A 22,383-nucleotide genomic window follows, 5' to 3' on the forward strand; every position below is an offset into this window, starting at 1 on the left:
ATTTGTATATCTCGTGACGCTTCCATGGAGGATATATTTGGAATGTATAGTGATTACATTTTCCTTTATTATATGTCTATGAAAAATATATCGCAAGTTAAGTATGTCGTTTGCATAATAATAAGATACTGAACATTGTAAATATTAAAATAATTTTATAATTATAAAATCATTAATCTCGTATCTTCTGTTAATCATTTAATGATAGGACTTAATGGTGCTGACTTTGTTGTGCACAATCTCTTTACTGAATTAATTTAATGGATTATTGAATATTGCTATCTCTTTTTCTCTTAACGCTAACGGTAAAAGGTCGTATGAGTAGTGCCAATTTCAAACATCGGTTTGTAATCTGAATATCTCATAATTTTGGTCAGAGTGGAAGTAATGCTGTGTTATGTAAGAGGTCTCGTGTTTTCATTCATCAACAATACTCAAGTTATCTTTCGTTTCGGTCACACTGGCATCTATTATTGTTTGTGCTTATGGGTTTTAGACTATATGGGTTACTATGGAAACGACACAGGGAAAATTATTTATATTCTGCTTCCTCCTCAAAGGGAGGGGCGTCCTTAACCCAGAAGTGGGACATTTACAGGCTATTATAGATGTACAGAAGGTTGGTCAGTGTACGTTTAGTTCTATAAGTGGTTATTATTTGTCATACGACCTTTTTTCATAACAATATGTGCATAAAGGTTACTGTGTGATCCAAATAATATAAAGATTTTTTTCGAAACTTTTCGCGATATTGTGGCGTTAAAGGGATTCGGTAGGATAAGCAAAACAATTTTTTTTTTTTTATTAATTATTTAATCATGGAAAAGTTTGATCTGGATCTAGTTATTCACTGCACTCAGTTCTGAGTAATCTTCATCATAATCACCTCTGTGGCTTTTCATGTATATTTTTCCATTAACTATGTAACAAAGAAAAACAGTTAAATATAATATATACTGTATATTATATACTTACGATACATAGCTAATTCATAAATTGTTACAAAAGAGAATTACAATATAAAATACGAACAAAAAAATACATACATAATTATGTTTGTTTTGTGAACTGTACTATTTAAGTGCCATTGCGGTTCCTATTCTTATATAGTATCCTTTTAGTTTATTTTAGAGTTTGTGCACAAAGAAGTTTGCATCAAATTTTTTCATCTTCGTGTAACTCTACGTTAAGGAATTGCCTTGAATAGAAAAGATATCGTGATTTAGGAAACGTGAATTGTTAAATGAAAACAATGGGTCGGTTTTTCGTTATAAATAAACTTTGATGTATAATATAACATTATTGTTTTTTTTTAAACAAATCTTTGCGACAGTAAAAATAAGTTTTGCATATCAAATAGTTTTTATTTCTTTACTACCAGTTCTAAGTGTTGTGTCTCCTTGTTGAGTTCAAAGTTTTTTTAAACCTTTGCTAGGCTTGAGGTCAATCTGGATGACTAGATCTTAGTTCCTAGACGTAAGTTTTAGAATAGACATCGCAACCTAGCTTGCATCGCCGTGCGTTCAAAACAAAATAACTTAAATATGCATCACTGCATTTAATTTATAATTTATAGAATATATACTGACTTATTATAGATTAAATTGTAAAGTCAGTGTAAATAGTTATAGTATGTAATGAAAAATAATATTTTAATAATCTGTGAAACACTAGGTACGTTTGTGTTTTATTGTCGATGGATCGACCACATCTGTGCGGTCATGGAATCGAATAATATAGTCAGAACGAAGTGATCAAGCGCGGACGCTTTTTTGTAATTGTCACGCTTGGTTGCGTGTGTGGCCGTAGCATTAGATGATTCCGCTTCATTGCGCGGATGTGTTCGATCACTTCACGGAATTGTTATAATTTTGTATAATCATACTTAAAGGAGCGATCAGACGATTGTGTCGTAGCTTTCTTTCTTATTTATTGATTTTTATATTATCGAAAAATAACGAATTCCTGTAGTTGAAAAATCTGTTTATATAATTTCTAGTATATTATTTTTATTACACGTAAGTCATCAAAATGATAGTAGTGAGATTTGTTTTACTATGCGGATTGGGCTGTTTCTTATATTAGGTATGATTTCGGATTAAACAATTCGATATTTTAAAGAGTTGAGACTGGCAGATCAGCTCAGGGGTTAGGCTTAGGGGTATGTTCAAGTTTTTACTCTATATACACAGGGGTACATTAGAAAATATAAATATATATTGAATATTGAGCTACATCAAATATTATCATTTTATTTCTTTGTAATGACAATAAGCTCATCCATTAAAAATTTAAACAAAAAAATATATATTTTTAAATTACAACTGTTGAATCTTACACAGATAAAAAAAAACAAACAAATTTAATATTGTTCCATTACGTATGATTAATGTATGTCGTTCCCCCTTTGGCAGCAAAACCAAATAAAAAAGCACCTCAACCCGCATTGACATCCCGCATAAACTTGAACGCCCCTTAGCGGATATCCCAAAACTGAGATCGCAAGGGTTGCGTTCGGACTTCGGACATGTCAGAACTATGTATAGTTATCAATTTTAATATTGATTAACAAAATTATTAAATAAGATAGGATTAAATATTTCCTGGCTGTCATTTTGAAATCCATGTCACGTTTAAATTTTCCAGGGAAATTGTATGTTAATTGTATAAAACTATGTAATAAGTATATGTTTTAAACATAGATAGTGTGTACGAAAATGGAGGGGATAATGAGAAGTACAGTCGAGGAAAAATTAAAAAATGTTGGCAAAATTTGTATTTTGATGAAAATAAATCTCATTATTCATGATCATACTTAAGGTCTACTGGATAAAGGTCTGTTCTATAATAAAAAAAAATGATCGCCATTTTTATAAAATTAATTTAATACACTTTTTTTTATAAAGTATAAGGTCAGATAAATGGGCTTGATGGTGAATAGTCACAACTGCAAACTGGCGCTGTAAGAAATATTCACCATTCCTTACATCACCAATGTGACTTGGAATTGGTTAATTTTAATCACAATATTTTTATATGGCAATATTCAACAAAAATTACATCAGAACTAAGTTGTGACCAAACTACTGAATGGTAATGTCAATAAAAAAATTGTAAAATAACAAATTAATTAATGTTCCCTGAGTGCATTAATATTGTGGGAGTTGGGACCTATTTTTGTAAATAACGAATTTAAAGTTCATCTAATTTTTTTCTTATTTCTGATTTATTTAACAATAATATTTCATATTGTTAAAACTTTATGAATTTAATATTGATAATAAATTATTCCTTAATAATACGAGTAACATCTGTCCGAATGATTTTTCCATAGATCTAACATTTTTACTCTATGTAAATTTTTGCAAAAAAAAAAAAACTTTGTTTACGCGGTTAGTGTTTGGTGAATGTGTGTAATGGTTGGTTTTATGTATGTGTTATTAAAATGCTAAGATTTAAGTATTTTTAGTTACAAATACTATAAAATATTCAGTATAAATTTAGTAATCAGTGTAATGGGCTTAATTATATTTTAATACGTATTTTTCATGTTGTTTTATGTATAATTATTTCCTCGACTGTGAGTTGAAGTAAGACTAAGTGACCGTGGAGGGAGCGCTTTGTCGATCTTCGCGTTTTGTAAGAGAGTTCATGGATATTTTTTTTAACTCATAGATGTTGTTAATAAATTAAAAATTTGTTAGAAAATGTTGTATTTATTTATCTAACCTATACTTTTACAAAATAGGACAAACTTTTTAAACTGGCCACATCACTAAACGAATGTCAAAACTTTATAAGACTGGCTGTCTGTCCGTCCGTCTGTCACGAGGCTGCGTCTCAAGAACCGCGATAGCTAGACAGTAGAAATTTTCAAAAATTATATATTTCTGTTTCCGCTATATTTAAGGGGGGCATGCTCCCATACAACAAACGCGATTTTTTTGCCCTTTTTACTCGACATCAATATGGCAACAGGTAGGCACTTGAAATATTCACAAAATACTCAGTTGTATTTTTACTTTAATAATAAAATTTAAAATAAATAAATTAGGGGCTCTCATACAACAGAAGTGTTTTTTGACGTTTTTTACCCGATATTAAAATCAGGTAAACGCTTGAAATATTCACAACATATTTAGTTTTATTTGTCAATTAACTATTTTATTGAAAATGTAGTGTGTCGCGTTATGCACTTTTTAGGGTTCTGTACCCAAAATGAAATTTGTGTACCTACTGTTGTTTACTCGCAATTGGCCGGTTTTATAAAATTAAGTGTATAGTTTGACTCGCTACCCGTTCCGATTTCGTAAAATCATACACATTTCTCCATCTTGAAGTTTGTTTCCAAAAATCCTTTCTTAGTGGGGCTACGTCGCGAAGGGAATTACACTAAATTTCAAGTAATTCAGACCTATAAATTCGGAGGTTTCGTATATTTCGCATGTTCTTTTCAGGTTTGGGTCTATGTTTCCGAACCGGTGGTATAGAATTTTGATAAAATGTAAGAATGTTGAATAAAGATTGAATTTTGAACTTTGATAAATCAATAATGACGTGGACATTAATATCACTACATATAAACTAACGCCCCGTTTGTCTGTTGAACTGATCAAATTAAAAAACTACCCAACGATTTTTCATCCCGGTTTTCATATATAGTTGGAGTGACAAATCAGGTTTGTTGAGGTGTATAATTCATTAGATTTTCTGTAAATTGGCTGAAATATTATGTGTGTGAAGTGAAGATGTGAAGATTTTGGAAGAAATGTGTTGAGACTTAAATTGTACTAGCTGTGCCCGCGACTTCGTGCGCGTTTGAATTTAGGTTATTTGGACATTACAGCGTGTCTTTGTTATTTCATATATTATTCTAAAATAAAAGTTAAACCTAAGTTACTCCTTATTACATCAGCTCTCTGCCAGTAAAACTCCCGTCAAAATCGGTCCAACCGTTCGGGAGATTAGCCGGAACAAACAGACAGACAAAAATTTACCTTTGGTAAAAAGCAGTTATTTTAATATTACAAACAGACATTCCAATTTTATTATACATATGTATAAAAAAACTATAATATTAAAAAATACATTCACAAAAAAAAATGTAAGTACAACACAAAACACTAAAATATTTACGAAAACTCATTTTTTTTTTTTAATAAATTTTGTACAAAATGTAAGCGAACTATTTTACTAAGCCTTAGTATTTTAGGAACACATTTCAATATTATGTTATTTTCCGAAGATAAATTATATATTTTTGTTTACAATTTGAACAATAATTAATAAAACAGAATACGATTAAACTATTTATAACAAAGTAATTGACGTCAAGCTGGTAATGCATTGAGTACTTCTATTAGTATTTCTGCATTGGTAACAGAAGAACATCGCGCCAAGGAGCAGGAACTCTGCCCCCGTTGGCGATAGGAACGCCAACGGTGGTGGAGTTACCAGACCCAGGCACGTCCGACGAGTTGAGCTTGATTTTTCCCAAAACTTGATGGACGAAATTGTCTATCTTCTTGTTTCACTTTCATTGAATTGCATTCGTGATGTTGATTGATCTGTAAAATAATAACCCAAATGTTAAAAACAACGTAAATCATTATTATTATTAATAAAACACATCATTATTATTATTAGTATAATATAGGTATTAAATGGAATTTCAAAAATCAGATAGAAAAAATGGACGGCAAATAATAGTTTGTATGACTTCAGTCTATATTAACGATACGGTTATTTTTTAAGACCCAAATGAAACTAAACTAACAAATATTTCTAATATTATGATATTTTCTCTTGGATCGATAAAATAAAGACTCAATTGCGTTTTTGTCATGTGAATTAAAAAAACCAACGTTTTGAAAGACTTTACATCCAAAGATTATATTTTAAATGTTAATTATATTTGACAGCTGTCATAATTAGACGAAAAAAAAAATGAAAGAAAAGCGTTTGTATATTTCATGGTTTTCTTTACATATATAAAACTTGTATAAGGAGCGCGTTTGGAAGAAAAAAAAATCAAAGTCTTGTATAAAATAAACAGTTATAATAAATATATCACACTATTGTACAGCAATCAGTAACGACTTATTTAAAGACCTAAAGTATTGGACGGAATACAATTTTCTAAATTAAATTAACTCAGCAAGATATTTCACAAAAAGACTTAGAAAAGGATAGCTCCATTTATTTTTGTTTTATTTAAATACCCCCGATCTTTTGTCTCTTTCACTCCGATCCCGATTTTATCCCAAAGAAGGAACCGCTCGAACGTCGGCAAAGTATTTGAAAATCGAATAAAAAGTAAGCCCCAGTTCGACGCCATCTTTGAAGCAGACGTACAAGTATCTAATTTACACCTTACTACTTTGAATTATAGTTTATTTCACATTGCTGATTTTATATCATCGGCTTTTGTAGAAGCTCGGCTAAATATTTCAACTTCCCCGCTAATTTAATATGTAGGCGCCGTTTTAATTAGGTCTTTTCGTAATTATTTTAAATTACATTTTGTTCTTTAGAGGCATAACGAATTCATGCATCTAAAGGACGCACATTATTTCATTTCATCTTGGGTCAGTTTAGACGCAGTTTAATGTCTCAATGGAAAATTATAATAAGCAATGGCAAATATCTTATTTTCGCTATGAGAACATATGATATTAATATATATCTATATAACTAATGAAATATATACCTATACTATTATTAATACGTTAATTAGGTAAATTAAAGTTAATTATAAAACAGTTTTCTAGATATGGCTATATATAGAAAAAAGTATTTCTAAATTCCATGAAATAAGAGTTATAACCGAAATGTCCCACTATTCAACGCCAAAACTCACTTTGCATATATAAGTTACAAAAAGAACCCAATAGGTAAATACTAAACCAAAATTACCATCACATTACATAAACTATAAATATTTAATTCATAAAATTCAAATGTGAGTTCTTCGGGAACAAAGACGCGAACTGCAACTAGTTTTAATATATACATATAACGCTGATGGTTCAGAAATCAGTTCACATAATGACTCATCATTATATCTTGCGTGGGCGCTCCTACGCAACGTGTACCCTTTTTAATAAATAACCTTATTTCGTTATAAATAGAGATCGTTATCGTTTGTGTTTATATTTTTATATTATTTGTAAGGTGATCGGTTTGTTTCGTTCCTAAGCAGATAAAACAGTCGAAGAAAGTCGATAGTGGTTCTGAACAAAAGAATGAGATCGTATACGCATCGAGATGTGTTTTATAATGAGTTGAATATGTTTTGTATCACTTCATTATAATTTATTATATCTCCACCATGGAAATAAAGAAAGTGTAGAAAAGTATTATTCATTATGCAATTGGACTTAAAAAAAAAACGGTCTGTTTTTTTTCTGACTAATATTTTTTGTAGGCAGCAGAAAACTTCTAGTTTTAACAGCCTCATTAGACGAGAACTTATAACTTTAATAATTCGTTCTAAAATTTGACCGCTGAGCCATTCCGGTTTGAATGACGTCTAACTTAACTTATCACCCCTCGGCTAAGGATGTGGTCAGTAGGGAGGAGAGCGTATCTGCACGTAGCGATCGTGGTCTACACATGCGAATTGCTTTATTTATTTTAAAGGCCACCAATAAAGTACTCATTGAAACCAATGTGAAAATGGTTCATAACACTTTCTGTAACACCTTAAATGTCACCCCGCATACCTAACTCCTATTCGAAAACAGTTGTAGTTTAGACTTTAAAAGCGTTATATTTTTGTACTATTAAGTTTAACCTAAGTTAAACATCATTCTTTCTTTATAAATGGTTATAGAAGCTTTGAAAAATAGTTTTTAGGGCAGAACTATAAATAACGTTATGACTCTCAAAAAGTAGGATTTAAAATTGATGACAAATTAAATTATGCTTGTGCAACACGTCGCAGAAACGAGTGTAAGCTTCTTATTCGCTCGTTACATTCGAATTCGATAAAAATTACGTGATGTTATGTTTCCCTCCAAAATGTCAACCAAATGACACTCCCAACTGCATATTGCGTGTACGTTTCGCTTAGTTATAATGTCAGAAGGCGATAAAAATTGTACAATATATTAATTCCACGCGGTCAAGATTTACACAGTAATTATTTTTATTTCATATTTGTATTTATTTATATTAATAATTCTTATGTAAATACAATATTAAAAACTCTTTAGTAAATATTTCATTATAAATAAAATAAAAATGCAGTAGACTTGAATAGAGAAGTGAGAACATTCAAGAACATTCTGCTCATACAAGTACGATTAAATCGACGTTAACAAGAAAAAATTAAAAACTACCATTGCGTCGGAATGTAGAATCAAGCAAGAAGAACCGGCAGGAAACACAGTAGCTACTCTTTTCCGTCAATTAAACGATCTAGTTATCTTAATTTGATTAAATAAGCAATGAGACCTAACCGCCTTTTGTGCTTCACGTGTTTTTGTTCATCTATACTATAACTAGTTTCCAGCCGCGTTTTCGCACGCGTTTGAGGGAGGGGGGCGCCTCGTGTATTTATAATTGCATGATCAGTTGAGTCTCTCAAACAAACGAAATCATTATTGCCTTTGTGATAATATTTTTGCCGAGATGGTCCAGTGGTTAATCTGTGCTTTCAAGCTCTAGGCAGCATTGAATTTTCATGTTCATTGTAAAACATCGTTAGGAAACCTGCATGTGTCGGATGAAATTTCAAATGCATATTTGCGCCACAATTTGCGCTATTCCAATGCAAAATTATTGATCGTATTTCCGAAACTGTCTTCATAAACAAGTTTATTAAAGTCACTTCCGAGACGAGCCACCCTTTGAATTCGAGACACGTGTGTCGTATGCGGGCTCATGTCAGCCGACCTTAGACTGTAATCGTTAAATAATTGAATTGCTATGTATGTTCTGTTCAATCGACCGTTGAAATTGTTACTAATAAAATTAATTAAGTATGTTGTTATTTTTTATTTCAAATTATTACAAAAAAAATATATTTTGTTTTTAACTTTCCTTAGTTTCTTTTCTTTTATTTAATGATATTTTTATTTGGTATATATGCTATATATACTCCGACATTAGTGATAACCTTATGAAAATCTGTTCAGTGGTTTTTGAGTTTAGAGCGTTCGGACAGCCAGACAGACGTAGAGAGCGGAATTTGTTTTAATGCTGACATATTCTTGAATAACGCAAGTAAGGCTTATACTTTCTTTAAAGTTAGAAAAAGTATATCACACTGATATATCGAGTAGGTGGAACCCGAACGTCACGGGTGCATACCAGCGCGCCTGTTATTCTACCACTAAATGGCAATTATTGCTGTGATGGCTTTAATGGTGAGTGAGTCAGTGTACGTAATTACAAACATTAGACAAATGAAATATTAGATTCCATAGTTGAGGTACATTAACCATATAAGAAGTTGTTTTTTTCTTTTCTAACAGCACAGGGTATATGGTCGGAGATAACCACTTACCACCATGTGGATCATGAAAGAAATTCTTATATGTGTTCTTTCTAAATAATATGTTCTCTTCGCTTTGGGTTGGTTGAAGAAGACCGCTTAAATCATAATAGACATGTTCACTCTCGAAGGCTCGCCCCCCACGTTAAATAATTAAGATGTCTTTGTGTGCGTGAGAAGATTACCATAAGATTAAATATAGCAAAAAGTCATAAATAAGAGAGGGTCGATAATTCTCAGCATTCCATGGTTTCGCCGTGAGGGCGCCGTGTCCATCGAGAGGTAGAGAGGTAAAATCCTAGCAGTTCCCGTGAGTTGCGTTGCGGGTACAGGCACCCTTTGCATGCCAAATTAGGTAAGAATCTGTTAGCGCATTATATTTGTAATTACGATAATTTCACGCAAAGGACGTCATTGTGATAGAATAGATTTATATCTAATATTAAAAAATAAAACAATGTATGTTGTTTTATCAAAAGTCAAAAGTGGTATGTGGTATAATGTTATGCTGCAACACGCTGCTCCAATTCGGGTTGCCAGAATTTCATTGAAATTATATACAAGCAGGTTTCTTCCCGATGATTTATTTCACCATCGAGCACTATATGAATTATAAACACAAATTAAGCACATGGAAACAAAAGTTCAGTGGTGCTTGCCTGGGTTTGAACTCCCAATCGGTTAGGATGCGTTCAAACCAATGAGCTCTTAATTATTTAACTTTACATTAAACATGACAGATCGATATGTTTATAGTGAAACTGTAAAAATATTTACAATAGGAACGGTCTCTTGTCTTATCTAAGCGAATGACTGTAACTTGGTGTTTCCATTCAATATGATATAAAATAAGAATATTTTATCCAGGCAGAAGCCTGTATTATAAATATCAAGCAATCTTCATAAACTGGTACATTAATATTTTTGTTTACATTAACAGGCTGTAAATTTCCCACTGCTGGACGAAAGCCTCCTCTCTTTTTGAGGAGAAGGGTTGGAGCATATTCCACCATGCTGCTCCAATACGGGTTGGTGGATTCACATATGGCATAATTTCGTTGAAATTAGACGCATGCAGATTTCCTCACGATGTTTTCCTTCATCGCCGAGCACGAGATGAATTATAAATACAAATTAAGCACATGAAAATATTAAAATATATCAAAGTAGCGTGTCGCTATAAGTAGATTTTCAACATATCACGAGTGATACACGAAGTGAGAATAATCACATAGAACAGAGCTGCAGACAAGTTACGTTACTGAAAGAAATATTTGTTTTTGGTAGGCGGACTTGCAAATGGGCCATGTAGTTTTAAGTGGTCACCACCGACCATAGACATTGGCACCGTATGAAATATTAACCATTCGTTAGATATAACGAAGGTTGTATGTCCCTCGCACCACACACTGGCTCAATCACTCTTTCAATATGTTACAGATGGTAACCAACGTGCTAATATAGAGCAGTACCACCAAGTAAAATGCTCGATGGTGAGATTATGGATACATATATAGCGGAATTACAGTCTACACATGCAGGTTTCCTCACGATGTTTTCCTGCACCGTCGAGCACCGTCAAGTGGTAAGTCTCGACAACGACGCTTGGATCGATAGTTTTGCCGCTGGTCAAATCTTGCCCATACTATACGTCGTCTACAAACTTTTATCGATGTCATGCTCGCCTTTGATGAGTAGTTACAGTATTCAAACCAACAGTTAAATCATGGCATACGGTACGATAGATTATCATAGTACTCAGGATGTCACTTATGTTAACAGTGTGGACTTCATATAATGCAAGCCAGGTGAGATATACTGCAAAAAACAATTCGAAACTCCACAGAAGACAAGCGTTGTGTTATGCAAGACTGACTTGATTAAAGTCAAATTATAAAATTTATGAGACGAACGTATCAAAGTGGCACATCACGTTAGCCGGTTGTCAACAATTCACGAGTGAGATACGTGGTGAATTCGTACAGAATCCTGGGTATTGCAGGATTTAGAGTTCAACACACAGCCACATTACTTTACCAAAGTATTAAGAGATACATCAATTATCCGCATATAACTGTCAGCTAAAAGCTTTAAGATATTTTCATCAAAAAAAAAAAAAGATTATAAAACTTTAATCACCCTAAAAAAGACAGTTTAGGAAGATAAAAATTCGTTGACCCGTGTATAAATAAAGCTATAAATTATCTTGTGATAATGTTTGAGCTTATCTTTTAGTTTCACCTGGATTTACTTAGAAAAGTTAATATCTATTTAAAATTACACATCGCGATAATTTACGATCTACACTATATCTGAAGATATATTATTTTATGTTGATTTTTTTTTTCTGTAATACCGAAAACAAAACCGGATACTCAATGGATCACTACCGTTGACATTAAGATAATAAACATTAGTATTATTTTACATTGCCGCCAACTGTGGCATTTAGGGCTTTGCACAGGACTGTCGGGGACCCCTACACTCAGTTAATGACGTCAGTAAGTTTAGACCTATTGGTAGGCAGTCCATTGTCAAATTAGGATAAGATTTGTATTGTTAGGAATATCAGGTTAGTAAAAATTAATAATATTCTCCTTCTAACTGTCATTGATTAAATCTATTATATTTAATAGTACGCCAGAAGGCTATTTAAGAATACGGTATGTGCTGAATAACCGTCAAAATAATTTGGTCTACCTATTATAGGTACTATAATAGTGGACTAGTCGCTTGCGGCTGTCTACGTGTTTTAGGGATGTCTATATTCCTTAATAATGTTCAAGCTTGTGGTTTTGCCGTGAAAGAGCAGACAAACAGACAACAGTCAACAGTAATAATATATTTTATTTTGTATATATTTATTATTTATTTTATTTTTATTGTTAAATTACTGTGTTACTGTGGTGTACAATAAAGTATATTATTATTAATAATAGTACATGTATTACTTAGCCTAATTGTAATTACACTCGCTCACTCTAGTGACTGAAGCTACTCCTACTGTATTGATATAAAGGATTTTTACCGATAATAATTATGATTAAATAACTTTAAAATGTTGACATGTTTGAAGTTAAGGCGTATGGATTCTTACCAATAGGAACAAACTAGAGGCAGTCTTAAAAATGATGATATTTGTTGTTCAAGTCGACATATAAGTCAATACCATAGCGACGCAGACAGAAAACCGTTACGAAGCTTAATTAATACCCATTATTACACCTGTAGGTGACGTTTTTTGAATAAGTGCAACACCTGCCGTGTAAGTCGATTAAAAAAAAAAGTGGCCCAGTAATACGATCGGGGTCGAAGAGTGGCAAAATATGTCACATACATAAGCGTATGTTGCACATAAGTTAGGGTTGCCATTAATTTTATAAAACAAGGTGGCCATAGTAGGATATAATTATTTACAAAGTGTTACAAGTAAACGCAAAATAAAATGTAATAAAAAAAATTTAGTTTGACTATTTAATTATAAAGAAATATAAATTTCTCGAATTAAACATAGATTTTTGAACAACGTAAATAATGGTAACTCCAAACTCAGAATGTTATAAAATCCCCCGTAATATCATTCAATACAAAAAGTTTAGTAACATCACGCACATCACTAATAAATTTGCGTGTAGGTGGTACTCTTATGTGGCTTCATACGTTTCGTATTATTATTAGCTTTGCCATAGATATAATGGCGTAGCTACATCCCGTGAAAATGTTAATACTTTCCTATAAACACAATAAATACACGTACAATTTTTTAATTGTTCTTTTTGACTCAGCTTTAGTGTCGTGTATTAACTACAATCGATATTTAAAAACCACCTACTGTTCTTTTGTCTAGACAATATGAATGAATGAATGAATATTAATATTAGTATTCTTAGCATGAATGCTCAAAAAATGTTTTATATAATTCTTAAAAAGTTATCTACATAATTTTTTTTTTATAAAGATTATTTAACTTCGTAAAACTTAAGAATATTAATCAAGTTTTTGTTGAAAAAGGTTAACTTAAAATTTGTTAAACAAGTTAAACAAGAATGATTGTTTCCAAATATCTTTGAATTTTATAATTTCTAATACAATAATCTATACCTATTATAATATTGGTTTTACACTTGCATTAAATTAAACGCAATTTAAAATCATTTACTTGAATTAAATTTTTTAATGATATATGTAGAAACTCTTAGCAAATTTACGCTTTAAGAATAGGGCGAACGTTTCTTAATAACGAAGCAAAATTTAAAATGAATGAGTCAAGTGATTCCAGCCATCCCGGCGACACGGTTACGATTTCTGTATCTGATGACCTCAAAAGAAAGTACCCAAGGTCATTTCACTTCAGTATTTATTACAGCGTTACGATAACACCACAAAAAGTAACTTGCTCTTGGCCTTGAAAGAAGTCAACGATCGGTACCCCTCGCATCCGTCGACTGCAGCATGTCTGTCTCGCTCTATCGCGTGGGGAAAGTTCTCTTCTCTCGCTCTCGCGCCGCCGCAACGAACACCAATGGGAGGGCGGCGCGGGCGCAGCGGCGCGAGTCGTTTGCTCAACTGGATCGCTAGGGCTGCCAGCCTTTTTTTTACGATCTTCTTTTTTTTCGAATTATTCAATCGATATAAACTAGCACTATTCTTGTACGAAGTATCATTTTAATATGTTCTTACATAATATTCCTCTTATGGGGACTATAGAAAGGTTTGTGAAGCTCTTCTATTATCTGCAACCGGCGTGCGTAGAATATGTAATGATTTATTTCAAAGTGCACATAGTTCGATTGTTATTCTGGACTCGCTCCGACCTTTTGTTTTCCTACAGTTTTTTTTTTTTATATTTCGATGTCTTTGTATGGAGTATTTGCTTTTTGACAAGTAAAGCGGAATTTCTCGAGACAAATATTGTTGGTATGTCGGTTTTTGTCGGCGGTGTGTTGAAAGTAATTTAGGTTTTGGTTTGGAATCTTACCGGGCTGCTTCTGGTGACCGCTGGAGGCTGAGGACGACCGTTCAAATACTACTGTCGGCCGTGCTTTTTGTACGAATACTGCTATTTTTTGGAGACCGTAGGTATAATTTCATCATGGTCACACATTTAACGACCAAAAAGCTGTTTGAAGGTTTATTTTCGAGATAATGGTTTAATTTAAAAAATATATATAATATTCTAAAATGTTTTACGTTACACCGTTTTGTAAAGACCAAGTTATTAAAACACAAATGATTAAAAACCGAAAAGAAATACACGAAATTCTGATTCAGGCTTTTAATACCTTTTGCTTTTTAAAATAAAATAACGGTCTATAAATATACTCTTTGAATCGTTAAATTTATTCTATAAGAACGCCGTTGTAGATATTATATCTTCTTTCTATCTATTTTATCGATATCTATAAAAAGGTAGCTGTTTTTTTTTAAATCGCGCATCACGCTAAAACCGCTGAATATTTTATCAGGATTTTTTTAACATTGTATTCAGCGTTTAATTTTTGACATTAAATTACGCGCCACTGTAACGCGTTGCCGAATCTTTTAGTATTAACATAAAAGTAATAGTACTTCCATTTCAAATAATTTAAGCCAATTAAAATTAAAAAAAGGTCTGATGTTGCAAACATTTTAAAACGATTCGATTTGCTATTATAAAAGGTAACATAGTAGTTATAGAACCTAAGCGTATACTACCTTTGTATTCTACGTCAATATAATTAAATTAAAACAAACTACAAATATTTCCTAGGTCAATCCACGGTTACTCGCCTTTCCAAGTATTACCCGTCTTCATTAGCACTGGGCAAATTTTAATCACGCTTTGGCGGCTGCCTAGGAGCGCTAGACATTAACATAGAATAGAAATGCTCCCACAGTACCTTACTTTCCCAGGGAAAGGTATTTTAAATATTACGTTAGGCGCCATTTTGCCGCCCATCGCGTTTATTTAAATAACATTTATGCTACTGAGTAAAAGGTTGAATCTACTACGCCAAGTTTACACAATTTTAAAACTTATTTACAATGTTTTGATACAATAATATTAATTAATCCAGTAATTTGACATTTCAAAATATTCGTACTTGAAAAAAGTTTATTTTAATTGTAAAAAATCGTTGCTAAGTAAAACCTTAACTCGTCAACCGATTTTATTTCCTTTAATTAAAATAAAGGAAGCGAGGGACAGGAACGCCCTTAAACGCATCCGCCATGGAATCTGACACCAGGGTGTTAATTGGCCGCAGACTGACGAGACCGCTTTCAACTTTTAATTTGAATATGTTATTGTAGAGGGGTCCTATTTCTGTATGTAACATAAGCATTGATTCGAAAATGGAACCAAAACTGGCATTTTCGTTTATTTTTGTCGTAAGAGCGCGAAATTAAAATAACCCTCAAAGTTACATCACTAGCTTACCTGGTATCTTCGCTATCGCTATCATCGAACAAAATTCCATTAAATTCTGTTATATGAGGCACAATTTTCTTAACATTGGGCTGGACCAAAGCTTGTTATCATTCCGATAATAAATATATATTTTTTTCATTTTGACATAATTTACTTTCAATGTGACGGCTGACAGCCGCCATTTTACATTTCTCGTGACGTCCTACAAACCAGAACTCTGAACAGTCCCGACAAAAACTGTCAAAATTAGTTTGGACTATATGTTGCTGCAAACAGAAAACTATATATATTTGTATATGATATAGCTTCATTTGCTACGCCGTAGTCAGTATCGTATAGAAGACGAGGTTTTTGAAAGCAAATCTGACTAATATGTGCACGTGAACTTAACTGTTTGCCTGTTTGTTACATTATATCGCTTAAATCATTGAACCGATTATGATATATTGGAATACATGTTACCTGTTATCTAGATAATAATAGCATTTAAATTTAGCAATCCAAGGAAACGTTGACGCGTAAACCGTGGGAATATAATTGAAAAATTACTTGTCCCGACTGAGTCAGACGAAACTATTGAGTCTAGAAAACTGAAACTAGGAACATCGTTTTTTTATTATATAGGTTTTGGAATTTGTACTTTAAGGGAGTAATTGTTAGGGGGTAACTTTATATTAATAACTTTTATTACATTACGAAGAATACTACGCTAATCTTGTATTGAGCTATGTGTGTAAATTATGTCCGCAATCAAGTTAAAATTCGTTTAATAATTTTTTGAAATATTGGACAACATCACATACATTACTCTGATCCCAATGTAAGTAGCTAAAGCACTTGTGTTATGGAAATCAGAAGTAACGACGGTACCACAAACACCCAGACCCAAGACAACATAGAAAACTAATGATTTTTTCTACATCGACTCGGGAATCGAACCCGGGACCTCGGAGTGGCGTACCCATGAAAACCGGTGTACACACTACTCGACAACTGAGGTCGTCAAAAAATAGAACATAACTAAGTTAAAATAAAGCAAGGAAAGATAAGTTATAAACATGTTAAACGTAAATGCCCTATAGTCACTGTAATCCGCTTAAAATATAAATAATTCTTTATACAATAACGCTGAGCGAACTTAATAAGACCACAAAGACAAAACAATGACTTATACATTCATACATCGCCCCGGCCTAGACCAGTTCTGGTTATTTTTTATAACCTATAAATAGAATGAGTAAATAGGATCACTTGAACTACATTGGATCTTACCGTTAATGAGATGAAAATGTCACTAGTCTATGGTACTTTTTGTTCTTTTCGTCATCTATGACACCTTATTTGTTTATACGCAGATGTTTTTACCTTTGCCTATTGAAAAAATAATAAACCACAAGTGAAAAAAGAAAAAACAAAATTTGATAATTCATAAAATGTGGCGTTAATATTCTTCGATTTCCTTAGAGGATATAATATTTCAATTGTATTTATTTTGAGAAAAAGAATAACTACTGAGTTTAATGTCGGCGGCTCTCGGTAGATTTTATATTCTTAAACGGTGGTCGCTTGCATTAAATTTAACCGTGTATCATGACACTCCAAAAGTTTGTACGAGCTTGTACGAGCTTACTTGAATAAATAATATTTTCATTTTTATTTCGTTATTGTTTAAATATTAAGACCTTGTATTGTGTTTTGTTTTAACAGTTTTAAAACGTAAAATGATACGTCTTCATTTTACAAGTGAAGTAGTTATCAACGCGGACGATAATAAGGCTAGGTAGGACGAATAAAAAATGGATGGACTCGATGCGAAATATCGCGTCAGAATGTATGAGATGTATGAGAATACAACCAGGGAAAGAATTGCAAAGGGAGGGGGGTGTTGTTGGTCAGAGTGCCGGATCTAAATAGTAGTAGGTGTACTAGTAATAGGTTTTTTTCTTTTTTATTTCAACATAAATTTTGCTAACTTTACTGTTTCAATATGAGACACATTCAAGACAGAGGTGGGCGACAAGAATTACGTAGAAACTTTAAAACTGTGTTAACAATTTGTATGTAATTGAACAAATTATTCTTAGTTGTATTGCAAATCAAATTAAATAATTATTGGTATGTGTTAGTTTTTAAACAGATTTCTTAAGAGCATCAGGAGGATCTATAACCGACAAACTCTAATTTTTTTCGCTTTCTGCATTCGCTTATATAATCTGGCAGTTTAAGCCAAACCTTAAGAACTTGCCAGTAGCTGACCGACTTTGACTCACTCAGCCTTTAAATTAAAACATCACAATGCTAAGTATTGCTGTTTGAAGGAAGACGAATGATGAGTGGGTTATTAATATACTTTATAAAATCATCATTTTTAAACAACTGACTGACTGAAAATGATAAGTAATGATAGCACATTTTAAAAAAGAAGATTACGTACTCGGCGAGTTTATTCGTGAAATGTACTAATGAGTTTATAAATACATTACTTTTGTGTATTGTTTATCTCCGTCGGTGAATTAACACCGCGAAGAAAAAGCGATCATATTGTGTCAAATTGATACCCCTTGTCGAGCAGCGCGGTGACTGGGCCTAAAATTAGATGTGGTCATGCCTTCAGGCATCTACTAATTTTTAATCCGTAATCACGTAGGACGCGAAAGTCAATATCTTAATTAGAGCATATATCGCGTGGAGCAATTAGTTTCTGTATAACTGTTCAATCAATTAGAATATTAATGAATATATTTTAAAGATTTTCGATCTATAGTATTCGTTCTCTAGCGTACTTATTCTTTATCGTTAAATGTCAAGTTATTTACAACAGATTATTACCCGAAGTATTTACGGAGTTCTCGATGAATTATTAAACGAGCTCCATAACCTATCTACTTTAACGAATAACAGAATACCTTTTTTACGTCAAGTAATGTTTTATGAGTAAGAAAACCATTAAATGTTTCACTTTAAGACGACATAATTATCATCCATGTACTTCTACATTAAAATAATAACTTCCTAACACTAAATTTTATATTTTATTCTCGTTTAATGATCATGGACTCAACGCTCTGTTACTTAACCTAGTTCTTCATTGCGACTAACTATCCGTCTAGACTTCGCTTACTATTTATTTTATTTAATTAAAAAAAAAAACAAAAACAACCCTGTACATTTATCGGAGCGCCATATACCGGGTTCAATCTGACCCATCTAGAAATCCACACAAACAAATGTAAAAAGTTTCATTAAAATCGGTTCTATTATTTAGGAGATATTCAGTGACATACACACGTAAGGAAAAACTACCCTAACACTCAAAACAAAATCGTGTCTTTAACTAACTTATTTTAATCAAAAATATTGTTTTATGACAATATTAATACCGGAAACTGTTTTATGTCTTCGGAAAATTAAAGTAACCACTCATACATGTCAAGACTTTAAGCGAATGAAACTACGGACGCTGGTTTCGAAACGTACAAAGATAGATACTATTAGTTAAATAGATAACTAACATTCGGAAGACCACCGCATGTGCGTCCGGCATGTGTTCCATAAACACGACAAGGTTTATTTTATTTTTGACATTCATGGTTTTGAAGACGAGACGGTTGCCAACAAATTATTTTATTTAATCTTGTAATTTCGTATTTTTTTTAAAATTAACATGAGGATATTAATGTTTCATTTACTAGGTTTTTGGAGACTGCGTTTGAGATAAACATTTACGTGCTATTTTCGTTTCTATTTTGATATAATATGGTCTTATCTTGAAATGATGTTATCATATGATATAAAAATCGTATGTCTGACTTCTAAGACTTATCGATAGAAATTAAAAAAATCTTTTTTATATGTCTTAATTGCAATAAAACTTAATTTGCATAGAAATTAATTAATTTGAAAATTCTTTGTTATTAGAAGGTTTTTTAGATATTGAACACAAACTAAATTAGGAGTAATGCACCTATACGCTAAATTTATTTTCACAGTACATTAAAAATAAACATATAAAAGACTTATTTATACAAAGAAAAAAGATAAAATAAACGTAAAATTAAAAATAACTTCTGTACAAAACAACGCTGCGTCGAATTGTAGCCTTAATACTAGTGGCTTTCGTGTTGAGCCGCAATTCCTATTGTGTGGACGGAAAATAGACCAGCCCTGTTGACAGCGGAGTCAATAAGCTGATGTCATAAGTTTAAGATAAAGATAATTATTAAAAAAAAAAAAACGTATTTGTGTTTTTATACGTGCGTTTGCTTTAACGCAGTTCAGTCACAGTTCCACCCGCTTTAATTTTCATTTGGAACAAGTATCAATTCCATAAACTTGTAAGTAATATAGGACTACGGAATTATATAAGTGTACTGTATGTAAGTCAATATTTTTGAACCTTGAATGAACTCCGCGACGTTCTATATTTGAATAAATACAATTTACAGGTTAACTTTTTTAAATAAACAAATACGGATAAAAAACTATATCGCGAATTCGTGACCGAAAGTCGTATATCGAATTTCATTCCAATCCATTCATTCGTATCGAATTGAATGAGCTATAAACAATCTTATCAATATAATTAATCATCATATTATTTATGACTTTATATTTTTTTAATTCATAATAAATAATGACGTCACACTACATTGTTTTATTAAGCCTTAAACATATACCTACCTCATTTTATAATGTGATAAGTCATTATAGTAGTCTTAAGAATATATTTAATCTAATATTTTTTTTAGTAGTTGAGTCTACAGGCTTCGTTCGTGTGGATAATATAGCCTTGAACTCAGAGGGTGGTCAAGGCTAGCCACCTAGGCCTTCTACTATCCATAGCCAGAACAGGTCGAGTAGAACTGCATTATCATAGTTTAGAACGTAAATGCACCAACGTTGTATATCTGAAAGTATTTGCGGTTTTCATTCAGTCCATCGGATTAAGTTTTATCTTGGATAAAAATTGGTTATGGCGTAAATTATGATATACTTCTTTAATTAAACATAAAAATAAACTTTTTAAAATTAAAACCGAGTTAAGTGTTCGGGCATTAAAACCTTTTTAAAATAATCTTTTATTTAACGGCTATTTTAAACAAATAACTACATCACCGTTTCAAATCTGTTAATATGGTAATATCTCCTAAATGTTAGTCGCACAAATTCTTCCTATCCTTTTGAGGAGCTTATGTCGAGACTATTCCACCACGCTGGTTAATCTCAAGAACTTTTCTTCATCGCAGAGCACGTAATGAATTATATTCGTAAATTAAGTATGTGAAAACTCAGATGTGTTTCAACGAATGGACCACCCGATGGTGGTCAATACTGGCCGTTGACGTTAGATAGACGTTGATACTGTAAGAAATCATTCCTCTTATAACCAGTGCGCCACCAACCTTGGGAACTAAGATGTTATGTCCCTTATGCCTGTAGTTACACTGGCTCACTCATCCTTTAAGCCGGAACACAACAATACTGAGTATTGCTGTTTGGCTGTTGAATATGATGAGCGGATGGTACCTACCCAGATTGGCTTGCACAAAGCCTTACTACCAAACACACGTTTTCTATTAACTAGACTCTCCGAGCTTTTGAATATGATTTAATGAGGTGCGTGTTATTTTAGCTAACTAATTTTCACGTAAAAATATTTTACATGCAGGACAGTTTAAGGGTGATATCGATGGGTACTTTCAATGATAACAGCTGACGGGAGTGCCCTTAATATCAAACCTGTCGGTCAGTTGACCTCAGGTAGTCACCCCCGTGACTGCGCTTGCGTTGTAACCCACATGTTTTGCCCTTTACACAAAGGGCATTATTTCAAACTATTTCACAGCTGGTATTTTTTTTAACATTCCGTCTGATGTTGTATAAATTAAGCGTTAATTTATTTATTGTCTTTAAACTGCTGGTATTCTCAAGTAATAATTTCATTACGTATTTTATTGTTACAATATAACGAAGGAAATTTTGATAAAACTGTCATTTTTCACTTTTAACACAAAAAGTATTTAATTTTGAATTGGCAAACCATATCAACAGTTTGGGAGTGTTGATGCTGCTAAAGAGAACGGAAAGTGACTTATTGTTTGTAAAACGAAAAGTAACGTTAAATAAACTGACGTCGCAACTGTCTAATTCCAATTTGAATTAAAGTTAATTAAAGTGTAAACAATTACATTAACCATAAACAAATGACTTATCAATTTCAATGATTGTTAAAGGTTTTGTATGCATCTTAAGCACCATAAATATTTCATTTAATTTTAATTAAGCATTACGCTTTTATTATTTTAATTATAAGAGCCAAGATGACCCAGTGTTGATTGTAGTTTAATACAAAATCTTCATAAAATATAGTATCTCTAGACTCAAATATATTTTACTTGGTCGCTTTGTGCAAGCTCGTCTGGTAACAACTGATAACATATTCTACCATCAAACATCACTAATTTGTGTGTTCTGG

The sequence above is a fragment of the Vanessa atalanta genome, chromosome 10, assembly GCF_905147765.1.
Source record: "Vanessa atalanta chromosome 10, ilVanAtal1.2, whole genome shotgun sequence".
Taxonomy (NCBI): domain Eukaryota; kingdom Metazoa; phylum Arthropoda; class Insecta; order Lepidoptera; family Nymphalidae; genus Vanessa; species Vanessa atalanta.